Source organism: Petaurus breviceps, unplaced genomic scaffold, assembly GCF_028583685.1.
Source record: "Petaurus breviceps papuanus isolate PSGF00001 unplaced genomic scaffold, PetGlider_PUasm1.0 126, whole genome shotgun sequence".
NCBI classification, from domain to species: domain Eukaryota; kingdom Metazoa; phylum Chordata; class Mammalia; order Diprotodontia; family Petauridae; genus Petaurus; species Petaurus breviceps.
The window spans coordinates 17,778,712-17,792,687 of NW_027185655.1; the positions used below are offsets into that span (position 1 = coordinate 17,778,712).

A 13,976-nucleotide genomic window follows, 5' to 3' on the forward strand; every position below is an offset into this window, starting at 1 on the left:
GGGAGGGAGGGAGGGAGAGGGAGAGGGAGAGGGAGAGAGAAGGATCATTGTTTACCTGACCTCTTTCTAACACTCTCAGATGACTGAGGGGAGGTTAAGATTGAAATTGGTTACAGAATTTAAAATGACATGTTTGAATCTCTTCCAAGTGAAAGGTAATTACTTCCACAACTTTCTGGTTCTTACTTTAGACCTTGGTAAATATATGATCTCATTTCACATTGACTTTGCAGTTTAAATTCTTCCCCAAGTAACTAAATGGGGCGGGGGGGGGGGGGGAGCGGGGCGAAGGATGTAAAGAGAAAGTCCTATTAAAAAAAATTTCTAAAAAAAAGGGGGGGGGATCTGAACAAAGCTGCTCTGCTGTATATTATATAACTTCCTTTAGTCATTGTAGTTTTTAAGTAAATTTTTAAACAGAAAAACTCTAGTGAAAAGAAATTATGGCAAATTTTGGAATTTAAATTCATGAAACTTGCTACCTGTTTAAAAAATGAAGGTATGCCATTATTTTGTCTTGTGGTTGTGGGGGCTGGATTGGGCTTTGGCACTTTTGGAAGAATGAAGATGGTTTTCTCTTTTACTATTGTGCTGCACTTCTGCAATTATCAGGATTGCTCAGGAACCAAAGGCATCTTGTGCATTGCTTAAGCATGAGAAATGCTCTATGGTTCAGTACACGAAAGAGTCAACAGCATTCACGTACACCAGGAACTTGAGGGTATGGAGAAGACTTGTGGTTCACTGTTGTCCAACTTTTAGTAAGGTGTTTTACTATCAGTAGGTTCTAGTAGATAATTGTATCTGCTTCTCATTCCCTACTAGTTACCAGGTCTTGCCTCTAAATATCAGCATTGACTCCTCACTTTCTCTTTCTCCACTCCCCAGTTCCAATTAATTATCATGCTCTGTGAAGAATTGGACAGAGACACAACTGATCTGTTGAACAACAATCTCTTTCTAGAATAAGACAAAGCCATTTTGTGGGTCCATCTCTAACCAATCAACAAGTATTTATTAATTCCCTACTATGTGCTTGGTGGCAAGCATACAAAGACAGAAATGATAGTCTTTGTATTTAAGGGACCTTCTACTTCAAAATATAATTCTCCAGTGAAACTGTACTCAGTGAGATGTTTCTGAGAGCATTCTCCTTTTCCTGAGACACCCTCACAGTACAGAAGTTCCTTACATTTGAAATGGACAAGAGAGTCATCATGGAAACCTTAGGGGATAGCCACATACTTGGACTTTGTGTTTTTGCAAGCAACTCAAGCTCTCAGTGACAATTTATCTGCAGTTGTCACCATCCTCTGTTCTTAACTCCCATCCTTGTTTCCTTGCCAGTGATGCTGTAATATGTGGACCCATGTTGATGGTCTCAAGCCTATTCACTCAGCTTTACTGATTCTCACACGTGGTGAGAGATGTTCATGGAGATATTGGGTTCATCTTGCTGATTCCTCACATTTAGCACTTAGAACTCAATGCCATATTTAGAAAGCCATGTTCCCTCATGGACACCAAAGCACACAGTTTTTGATAACAAGCAGTGTGAGTGGACATGGGAGTGTGGGAGCTTATGTATGAGATCAGAATTCTGAGCTCTCTTGGCCCCATCCTTGGGCAAACTTTTTGTAAGATTTCTGATTATCTCACTGGATATGGTGCTCTATACAACACGTTGAAGAAGTCCCCCCTTAAGATCTTTGTGGGGGAGAAATTCAAAAAGTCATTCATGTATATTAATAGTAGAGAGAAGTGGAAGGAAAACATTTTATAGAGCTGAATAAGAAGCAAATGAAATTTCTCATAACATCCAAGACACTAAGCCTGAAAAGCTTTCTGACTTGCAGATTTTATGTGAATTAATTTCATGTTTACATATTTTTCCTAATGTATTTTATAGCTGCCAGAAACTTAGAGACAGCAATGAGTCTATATTTCTATATTATCTATAGCATTTAAAATAGATTGTGGAATCCATGGGGGTAAGATATTTATATATACTTATTTCTCTTAACCTTATGCCTTTCACAGTGCCATGAGTCTATAGGATGTTTAATATGGTAACTGAATTAAAAATCCATATATTTAGAATAACGTTCAGTTTTTTTGCAACCACTAATGTCCTCCTGCAAAGAGATATTTGTGGCATGGAGATGATTTTGAGTCATCCTGAAATCTGGTGTTCTTCAGTAGTTTCAGTCGTGTTCAACTCTTTATGACCCCATGTAGAGTTTCCTGGGCAAAGATACTGGAGTATCTTTGGGTCTTTCCAGTCAGGGTCTTTCCAGGACATAGCCAGGTAACCCTGGACATGTTATTCAACCTCCCTGGAGTGGTTTGCTATTTCCTTCTTTGGGTCATTTTACAAATAAGGAAAGTGAGGCAAACAGGGTTACATGATTTGCCCAGGATCACACAGCTAGGAAATGTCTGAGGCTGGATTTGAACTCAGGAAGACTCATCTTCCTGAATCCAGGCCCACACTCTATAGACTGAGCCATCTAATGCCTCACCATATTTAAATCTAGGTGACTGAAATGCAACATCTGTCAGATCCTATCAAAGCAGGAAAGTTTTTGTGTAAAGGTCCATCATCCAAGGGTAGGTGGACCATTGCTTGGAAAACTTCATTACCAAGTCCCCTTCACTGATATGACTTCTTTGACTAGGGAAATTTTGGGAGACTGTCTACTTAAGTGACCAGTGGTTGCAATCAGCCATCAGTGGAGGAAGGCTGCCACAAATGAAATTTGTGGATCCTTGAGGTATTGAAATAAGGTTTTTGTCCCAGACAAGTCATGGTATTTAAAATTGGTAATTGGGAAAGATAGAGCTGAAAAGAACATTAGCCAAGAGAAGGCCTGAGTTACTGTCTGGGTCTTTCCAGGACATAGCCAGGTAACCCTGGACATGTGATTCAACCTCCCTGGACCCTGTACTCCTCATAGGGATAGGGATTGAACCTGTGATTTTATTGGTTTAGGAAATTCTGGGGTGAACAAACTTGCTTCTTTCTATGCAGGTCAGCATTTTCTCTACAGTTTATATATCATATCATAGGGAATTGCCTGGAATATTAATAAATTAAGTGACTGGCCCAGGGTTACACAGATGGCATGAGAGATAGGACTCAAACTCAGATCTTCTTGGTTCTGAAGAGGTCACTTTTCTATGTATTACTCCATGATGCCTCTCTTGGATTCCTCATATTAATGTTAACTGACATCTATATTATGTTCTGAGACTCACAAAGCTTTGTGAACAAACTGAGATTCTTAGATATAAAGTGTCTTGCCTAGGGTAATGTATCTGGTGAGTATTTGAGACAGGATTTGATTTCATGTCTCCCTGACTTCAAGTTGAAGACCCTGTTCCCTGTGCCATGCTCCTTCCATATAAAAGTAGGACCTTGGTTAGATTATCCTTCAGTTTTCTTTGAGTTTAAGAGAGTCTTTGATTTGCTCATAAAATCATCCAACCTCCATTTTTTGAAGAAAATGCTATTTATCTTGTACCTTGTCTTTTTTTGCTATTCTCCATCTTTGGGAAGAAAATCTTTGCCATTCATTTTTCACTTGCTCTTAGACATGCCACCAACAACGGATCTTGAAAACCTCTTCTCAAGGAAAGGTATAATATAGAAATCAAGACTATTCTTGTATGTTTTAAATGGGTTCTCCCAATGGGGATGGCATGTAGCACCCTGGCTCTTCATAGTTCAACAAAAGTTCGTATGCAACTTGAATCATGTGGATTAAAAAGACTCTCAGATGCTAATGATATTCTACAAAACTGGTGGTTCTTTTCAGTGACGTTTTTTACCTCTTCTACCCTATTATCACTGTAATGTCATTATGAATGTTACCCCACTTCATAATTTAAAATGACTTGAACCAGTGATCAAGCCCAGAAACATAATCCCCAATTCCCAACTCCAAATCTAATTAGCTTATATTCAGGCAGCATTTCTCCTCTTCATTGAGTCCCAGAATGCCTCTACACAAATGCCTGAAGAAAATATATTTTAACAGTAAACCTTCATATTAGCATTTCCTAGCATTTAGGTTTCTAAATTGAGAGACAACAATGAATTAGCAAACTTTTTAGATGCAAATTATAACTAAATTATAGCAGGTGTAAATGGGAAATGTTTATAGGGAAATGGGTCCCAGCTTTCCACCAACCAATCTCAATGTCCGTGCACAGACCTTTTTGTCCCTTTGCTTTGACTGAATAAGTTCCAAACTCAGCATGAAATCTGAAAAATACCTGCTACCATTTAGAAATTCTATTAGCTAACTCATTAAAGAAAAAAAATCTCCTCACCCTGCTCCCACTTTTGATCTCTGGACCCTTGAGGGATTTCTTGGGGTTTACAGGCTGGATTTCTTGGTTAGGGACCACACCTTAAATCAAATCCTTCTGCCTCTCCTTGAGTCTCCAACAATGGCTCACAGTGAATGTAAATAACATTTTTTTTCCCTTTGTGTCCAGAAACCCTGAGGGTCTTTGCCACCAAGATTTTTTTTAAGTAGGTAAGAGATGTCATTCTTTGTCTCATTTCTTACCTAGCCTTAACCACTGAAAGTGTGTTGCCTCAGTCAGGACCTTAGCTTAAAAAGACCAAGGTCTCCCATTTTATCTGGGGCCATCTCCAGTTGTTCTGATCTATATTTTGCCATTGGACCCAGATGGCTCTGAAGGAAAAAGTGAGGCTGGTGACTCTGCACAACCCTGCCTCATTTAAATCCAATTCAGTTGCAAGTCAGGTCATTACCTTCCTGGTGTCATGCTCCTCTTTGAGAATGAGAATGACAACAACTGCAGTAAATCCCTTAAGTTCATACCAAACCCAATAATGATCAAGAAATCTAATAGGAAACCATAGCGACTTATTCCATTTCCTAATTGCACAAAGTGTCAGACAGAAGAAGATCACTGGAAATAAAAAAAAGGAGATGCATCCCCTCTTGCAGAGGGAACATCAGTGTGATGAAACACCAGACATATGTAGGTTGTAAACAGGAATAGGGAGGGGAATGGTTAAAAGGGAGGACCAAACCAAAGAGGAAAAAGTCACAAAATAAATTTTCTGATACTGAAAATTAGACTAAAAGAAGGGAAATAAAAGAACTAGAATCAAAGAAAGTACCTTATGCTGCCTCTCAGGAAATTGGGAAATGACTGAACAAACTGTGGTATCTGAATGCAATGGAATGTTATTGTACTGTTAGAAATTATGCAAAGACGATTTCAGAGAATACTAGGTAGCAGAAAATGATGAAGAGTGAATTGAAAAGGACCAGGAGAGCAATTAATACAAGAATAACATTATGAACAAAAATGTATTTGAAAGACTTCAGAATTTTTATCAAACAATAATCAACCACGTCTCCAGAGTACCTATGGCATTACCCTTCTCTTGACGGACAAACACAAGGTATAGAGACACAGATTTTCATACAGCCATTGTGGGTTCATTTCCCTTGGCTATGTTTATTTGTTTCAAGGGGTTCTGGTTGTGTTCATTTTTTCTCTAGATTTTTAATTGGGAGAGGGAGGTTGGCAATAGTGATGACCCCCGAAAAGAGAGTCGTTGTAATATTCTTTTAAATGCCCAGAAGAAAGAAAACAAAAGGCAGTTTACAAGGAAGTATAGACAAGCAGGACAGCTTTGAAAATAACATGTAGAATTTCATCATAGCCTTTAAAAACACTTGTGTGAAATGGAAATTCATGATTTCATAAAGAATCCTTTTTTGGTGTACTCTGGGTAACAAAATACTCTTTTCTGGTGTTTAAGTTTAGAATAATTAAAAAAAAAAATCTTCCTGAAAAATGTGAGTATGTTAGAACTTCCAGTTTCTTTTGACCCCTAAGACAAGCCCTTTTCTCTCTTGTCAAGCCAGATGCTTCTTGAAGCTCATGGAAGGCCTATTAATTGTGCATTCTCCAAAAGAGTATTGCCATTCTCAAAATGACTTTAAACTATGTCTCGGACCCTGATGAGCTTTAGATCATGTTCAGTAACACTCAAGTAAGTGTTAGAAAATAGGATTTGCTCTATCACTCCTTTCCTTCTCCCCTTTCTCTGTCTCTGTCTCTCTCCTCTGTTTCTGTCTCTCTGCCCCTCTCTCTGTCTCTGTTCTTCTCCTCTCTTTGTCTCCATCTCTCTGTCTCTGTCTTTGCGTCTCTCTCTTTGTCTCTCTGTCTCTGTCTCTCTCTGCCTTTATCTCTCTCTGTTTCTCTGTCTCGTCTTTCTGTCTCTCTGTCTCTCTCTTTCCTTACAGTGCCAAATGAAGATTTGGGCTCTTAGCTACACAGTTTTCAAAAGCACTTCTTTTAAATTATTCAAGAATTGTTGCCATTGAGCTGAGATCAGGCACACAGTGTTTCAGGAGGGAAAGGAAATCTGGGAAAATGATGAGTAAGTGAATGGATGGAGCTCAGAGCTGACAATTTTTTTTCTAGACTGTTCTCACAGGAAGCAAGCTCCATTCCTTCATTCTGATAATGAACTTCATTACAGAGAGCTTTTCCTGCTCCAGAAGACCAGGGCATGCCTTGGGCATAAGGATCAAGAACTGGACATGCCGATTCAGTCAACAGTATAGATGGAGTATTTAAAATGCTACAAGACATCAATTATTCACCCTCCTTCCACTGATGCATTTGAGGTTAGCCTGGTTTCAAATACACAATTATCTAAGTTTTGCAGATATTAGAACTGAATCCTAGAATTAAAAGGGAGTGGGGTCATGGTTGCAGGAGGGTGGGGCAATGGGCTTTATCCCAGGGCACTGAAAATTAGAGGACAACCGACCACACTTAAGAAGAATAATGATTTTAAATAGGAAGCTACCAGAATGCATGCTTTCTCCTGCCCCTCCCCACCCTCAACAATGCCTGTACCTTATGTCATCTCTGCTTCTATTGTCCTTCTAGCCACAGAGCTCTGAGATGTTCCTGGGGCACTACCTCCAGCAGAATGGCTACTTAACCACCCTAGGTCAATGACTTTTAGAAGAAAACCCAGTGCAATGAGATACAATAATTGTGTATTTGAGATGATGTTTTTGGCTACTTCCCACCATATTCTCAATTGAATTTGTCTTAAAAATTAATTTGCAGGAAAAGTTTATATACCTTGTCATATATGAATCTTTTGAGAAGCCTGACCTTGAATGAGCACTCTCTATAAGACCTAGAAACATGGCCATCTATTCTTTGCTCCAGCATATATGTTAATAAGAAACTCATTAAAGAAACTTTCAGGTATTACTACCACCCCCATATGCTTGCATTCTAACATTTTGAAGCAGTCAGCCCCTTCTATTGCATCCTTTCCTTGGTCAGCTTCAAATTAGAAGGGGGTGACTATGCTCTAAAATGTGTCTAATGACCCTAAGCATGAAACAGTCAGGGAAGTAATTTGAAGAAAATATCAAAGGCTCTGCCAGACTAACTGCCAATGCTCCTTTTGATACTAAGAGGAGCTGACTTTTTATATCAAGAGGTAATTAGGATTTTAAATAAAACAATGATGAGGCCTGACTAGACAAAGAGGAACTCTTCTTAAATGAAATGTATAAATTCTTGACATAATACAAGTTCAGGGCTGCTTACACTTTTCTATAGGTGTATGAGGAAGCCTTATGCCTGACCCTTCTAGCTACAGAGTTATTACTGGAGCACACTATTATCTGCAGATGATTACTTCACCATCCAAGGTCCATGGCATGTGGAAGGAATCTCAGTGCAATGAGATATATCACAGTTGTGTATTTTAATAAACATAGTCCTAATCCTGGCTCAATCAGTCATTAGCTGTGTGACCCTGGACAAGTCATTGTACTCTCAGTTCCCTCATCTGTAAAGTGGGGGGAGTTGACCAGATTAAAGGTCAGCAAACTACAGTGTGAGGGTCATCTGTAGCCTATCCCCTGTTTTTGTATGCCCTGTGAATCAAGAATATCCTAGATCCTCATTATCATGCACTTTCTCCTTCTTAGGAGAAACATATCTTGTTAATCATCACAACAATTACCCTGTGAATCATGTGTCATTATTATCTTCATTCTACAGATTAGGAAATGGAGGCTGAGAAGTGAAGTTATTTTTGCAGGATCCTAAAGCTTGTTAAGAGTCTGAAGCAGGAAATTCTTGTGGCCTCTAGCAAAGTACCCTTTACACAGTAGATGCTGAATAAATGTCTCTGTAATTTAATCATCTGTTTCTTTAAACAATAATTTAGATAAATTATTTCTTATGTTGTCCAGGATGTTAGCTGCTATTAGAAAAGAGGCTATTTCTCTTCCAAATCCTTTGTTACAGAATGCATTTAACAAAACTACCTAACTTCCTTTCAAAGAACAGAATCTTCACAATAGTTATTATGTGAAAAATGAACCTTAAAACTTATTCTTCTGTCTATTATTTTCATAAGGTGACTGTAAAACCAATTTTCACTAATAATTGTAGAGCTTGTTTTAAGTTCTTTTTTTGGGCTATTTCTCTGATTTCATCATTTTAAGGAACTCTGGGGAAGGGACATCTCTACATCAATGTAGATGGGTACCTCAATTTGATGTGAAATACAATACTGTTACATTGTAAGAAAGGATGAAGTGACGAGTTTCAGAGAAGCCTGGGAAGACCTGTATGAACCAAGGAAGTGAAGTCCGCAGAACCAGAAGAACAAGTTTTACTTAGAAAAAAATCCCAAAAGAAATGAACAGCTTTAAAAGAGTTAAAAGATAGGTCAGCAAGAAAAAAAAAAGTTTATTAGTTAAAAAATAAAACATTTAAAAAGACATCTTTTAAAGGAATAAACCCCTCTCAAACTATTTAAGAGTTAGATTTTACCTTCTCTTCCTTCAGATTGGTGAAGATGAAAAAAGAGAAAAACACCAAATGTTGGAAGGACCGTGGGAGGATAGGTGCATTAGCTCTTTCTTGGTGAAGCTGTAAATTGGTTCATTCTCGAAAGCAATTTGGAACAATGCCCCAGCAGTCACTAAATTGTGCATGCCCTCTGACTAAGTGATTCCAAATACTAGACAAACTCTAAGAGCTTTCTTTAGGCAAAGGGGCAAAACCCATATGTATAAAAATTCACATAGCATCGTTTTTGTTGTAGCAAATCATTGGAAACAGAGAATCCTGATCAATTAGAATAGTTAAAGAAACTGTGGTATGTGAATTTAATACAAGATGTGACCACTGATAAATTCTGAGAAACTTAAAAAAGACTTGGGTGGAATGAGGCAGAGCTGGGTGGGCAAAACCAGAACAATTTACACAATGGCTACAATACAAAATAACATAAAAGAAAGCAACTTCAAAAGGCTTCAGAACTCTGATCAATGCATTGACCAACCATAATACCAAGAGGACTGATAGTAAAGCTAACAGTAAAAAAAGCTAGCTTTCCATGTTGTAGCAGAGACTGATGTATTGGGAGTGGAGAATAAGACATACTTTTTCAGATGTAGCCAATGTAATGGATTCATTTATTTTACTTAAATGGAGAGCTTCTTTGGGGTGGGGTGAGTTGGTGGAAAATGAGAAAGGCAAAAAAAGCAAGAAACAAGTAGCAATGATATATTTTAAAAATACACAAAAGAGAGAAGGAGGACGTTCCAAAGGGAGGAAGACAAGCAGGGCTCTTTTGGTACTATCTTGTTAAATTTAATAGAGGGACAGGGAATTGAACCTGGGTCTAGGAAACTCATGGGTGAGGAAATTTCCTCTATTAATGCTTGTTGGTGCCTTCCCTGCAATTTAGAGCCTTAGAAATTTGACTAGAACACTAAGGAATTAAGTTACTTGCTCAGACTCTGATTGGTCAACAATTAATGAGAGAATGCATTTTACAATGAGGGGCTGGGCCTATTGTAACCAACTTTCATTGTCATTTACTTCTAAATTACCCTCAATCTCAGGTAATCTATCAAAGAATTAATCCCCATTCAAACCTGAGTAGAGCACAATGGTTTACTCACCTGGGTGGAGTCTGAACAAGATTGGTAAGAAAGTTTATCCAATCTCATTATCTGTAATGTCCTTCAAGAGACTGAACTTTTGAAATGAGGACTTGAGAAAAAAGAGGGAACTCTGGATCTTTCCAAATCATTGGTTTTTAATAATAATTTCTCTCCTTTTATAAACAACCAGAATGGTAGTAGGTTACTCACATCATGAAATTTGGTGGGAAGGAAGGGTAAGAATTGAATTGATAATAAGTGTTTGCTGCAGAAACACTTATAATCAAGAATTTCATATGACTGGAGGAGTTTAACACTGACATAAGGAACAAAATGCTACCTTTGACATCAATATACCATTCTTCAGCGGTGTGTTTGTGTGTGTGTGTGTGTGTGTGTGTATCAACCTTGCAGATTCTTCTGATTTCTGTTTAGTTGAGCAGTCCCACCTCTTTGCTCCCTCAGTGTTCCCCATGGCAACTGCCACAGCTAAACTGTATAGGAAGTGCTCTCTATTGTATGTATTGTAGAAAAGAATGCTGAAAGGCATATGATACTGGATTAGGTCCTTAATGTCAATGACAATTCTAAGATTCTATGATTCTTGAGAGAGTCAAGATTATAAAGTTCTTAGTGGGTAAGGACTGTCTGTTAGCTCACAGTGTCCAAGATATATAAGGCATAGTATGTAGTATCAGAGAACATCTCATTACATAAAGGGCATAATTTTATAAAGGCTACAAAAAATATGTGCCTTCCATCTATGTGAAATATGTGTTAACCACATAGAAGTTTAGTCTTTATTGGTTTCACCTAAGTAGAAAAAGGAAATTTCAGTACTTGGATCTATCCCCAAAGCCATCACCATTCCCCCCTTGAAAATTCTCTGGCTCACAAGGCATTAGATTATAGAACTGTTTTATCAAACTAGCAAAGGACCAGAAAGTTCACATCAAAACTTTTGGAAAATAATGAGCTGCCTCCCTCCCTGCCCCCCACCTTCCCACCTTGGCTCCAAACACAATACCCTTTGCAGTTGGCCAATTATCCCCTAGGATTCTGTGTAATTACTCAGGCATCTGTGAAAATTAGTATTTCTTGGATCACACCTCAAATCCCTATTTTTTTTTTGTTCTACAATGACTCAAAGTGAGTTCATAGCAATTTGCCTTTTCTGGATTTCATAATCATGTTCTTTTGCTGGATACATTCATTCTACACCCTCCAAGCTTTTGAGTTCTCTTTTGTGTGTTATTATCTGCCTTTAGAATGTAAGCTACTTAGGGGCAGGGAGTGCCTTTCTTTTTGCTTCTATTTGTATCCCTACCACTTAACATGTTTATTGTCCTTTTCAGATATGGCATTTATATCTGACTCTGTGATTCCTTTTGAGGTTCTCTTAGCAAAGATACTGGAGTAGTTTGCCATTTCCTTCTCTAGTTCACTTTAGAGATGAGGAAACTGAGGCAAAAAGTATGCCATGCCATGACATTCCCAGGGTCACACAGCTAGTAAGAATCTCAGGTCAGATTTGAATTCAGGAAGATGAGTCTTTTCAAGTCCAGACACAGCACTCTATCCACTGACCCACCTAGCTGCCTACTTACCACAATGCTTGGCAAATAATAAGTGCACTTACCACTTATCCACTATTTTCCATCCACTTCTGTGACCTTGGCAATATGCCTCTAATTTGTATTACTACCTTCCTCAGAATCTTTGAAGGCTCAGTACACCTCTTTTCCAATTTTGCTCCATTTCCAATTCTCCTCTGGGACAGTGTGAATTCGCCTGGAGGTTATCTGAGAAAATACTGAAAAAGTGGAGGGATGGGAGAGAGGTAGTGGATTGTCATGATGCTTTTTGGGTCACTATTAGAGGTCTTGGCACTCCAGGAGGAAGCATTTTCACTAAGGGAAAAGATTCTTATAGTCTTCATTTCATGCACAGAAACATGTTATAATAATGAATTAAACATCACAGAAATGTCCACTTTAAATTTCCTGTTTTATGTATTTTGCCCCAGTGAAAGATGTTTCTAATTGTATTTTCCCTGAAACAACTACCCAGCTTCCTACCAGCTAAAGATAAAGTTGATTATTATAGTCTTTGTGTTAGAATTACAAACTGGAGGAAACTGAAGTACTGCCATTTTTATTTCCCTCAAAAGAACCAAGTTTCTTTTTTCCTCCTTAATTATATTCTGTTTGGCAAATGTTTCTCTACTATGAAGAATTCATTCTCAGCTATTGAACATGACATAATTTTAATTTCCTGCTTTTTTCATTAGATTTTGTTGGAGGTATAAGTATCAAGGAAGATTTTCAAGTTATTATTATAGATAATTCCTATAACAATCTTTATTTTAAAAAGATAATTCTTACTGTTTTCTTTTATTAATTATAGAGTAGAAATAACTCACTTTAACTTTAAGCATGGAAAAAATTGATTGGGTAGACCATAGGTTTGTCCAAGCATGACCATTTTAATTTGATATAGTAACTTGGAAGAAAGATGTTTAAAGAAAACTGGCTACTTTTCATCAGGGTAGAAACTCTGGAATTTTTACTAAAAGAAACTCAATTGATATCATTCTGTTTCTCAGTCAAAAAAAGAAATAAAAATATGCAATAGACTTAAAGTGGCTATCATATTATTTCTATAAGTAATAGGCATGAAGTATTATAATGAGGAATTAAAAGACAACATGGTATAACAAAAACATGTTTTGTATTACTATTTCTCACCATCAATTTGTTACTAAACCTCTTGACATCACATTTTCCTATTTTCTTTTACATATTAAATTTACATATTATGTTTTCTTTTACATATTAAAAAATTACCAAATATAAAAAAACTATGATAACTTTTGCCATAATTAGTTTTAAAATGGTTGATGTTCCTCTATCTTATAGAATGATGAGTTATGCATATAAGTAAGTTGAATTTTACTACTCTAGAAAATAATGATTGTTGGTATCATTCCAAGATAACAGTTGCAGATATATTGCAGAAATTGTCAAATATTCATTACTCCTTAAGAACCACCTTTGTCAAATGCCTGCTTAGATAAAGCCAATTGATTTTATATTATTTATGTGAAGAATGTTTTTCCTTAAAATTATTACATTGGAAGAATTCAAAACAGTATTAAAATTTCACTAGCATACCACCTCTACTGCTGTTCATATGGAACAAAATATAAAATGGGCAATTATAATGTCTGAGTGAATTCACCAACAGAGTTGGTCAATATAGGTTTTCTTTTGCTGGAAATATCAGTTTGATTTTCTACACTAACTCACAAACTGGATGATTTCAAAATCAATACTGTACTTTTTTTTGATAGCAAAAAAATATTAATTTATCCCCATTCCCCCACCCACAGTTATCTGACATAGTTCTAGAAATGCTTGTGATAGCAAAACAAACAAAAAAATACAAGAAAAAGAAGTTAAAAGTGCAAATATCAGCAAAGAACACTAAATTATCCTTATTTGTGGATGATGTGAGTTTGCTTAGAAAACTCCAGAGAATCAGTAAAAAAAATGAGTCGACAATAGTTTCAGTAAAGTAGTAGGAGTCAAGATAAATTCACAAAAATCAATAGTATTTTACTTAGAAATAAGAAGTCTCTTGAGAAAATAATTTCATTAAAAACCAAAAAACCCTAAAAATTCCATAACATATCCAGATTTCAATCTACTAAGGCACATTAAAAATTTCATAAAAATACTTTTTAGAGAAAAAACAAAGAATGGCTTACATAATGGGAGGGATATTCATTGCTTATGGTTGAAGAGGATCAATACAATAAATATGATGCTAGTCCTGTAATATGTCAATCAAAATTGTCAAAGTTAAAATTTACAGAACTAGATAAAGAGATAACAATTCATTTGCAGGAGGAATAAATGTATATAACCTTAAGAGAAATTATTTTTTTTAAGTAGTAAGGAAAAAGGAATGGCTCCTCCA

General features: G+C 36.8%; 1 protein-coding gene across 1 annotated transcript in view; it reads right to left on the reverse strand.

The window, feature by feature from the left end:
- The window catches only part of BANK1 (B cell scaffold protein with ankyrin repeats 1), a 378,038-nt gene that overhangs the window by 110,676 nt on the left and 253,386 nt on the right, over positions 1-13,976 (reverse strand). The window lies entirely within an intron of this gene.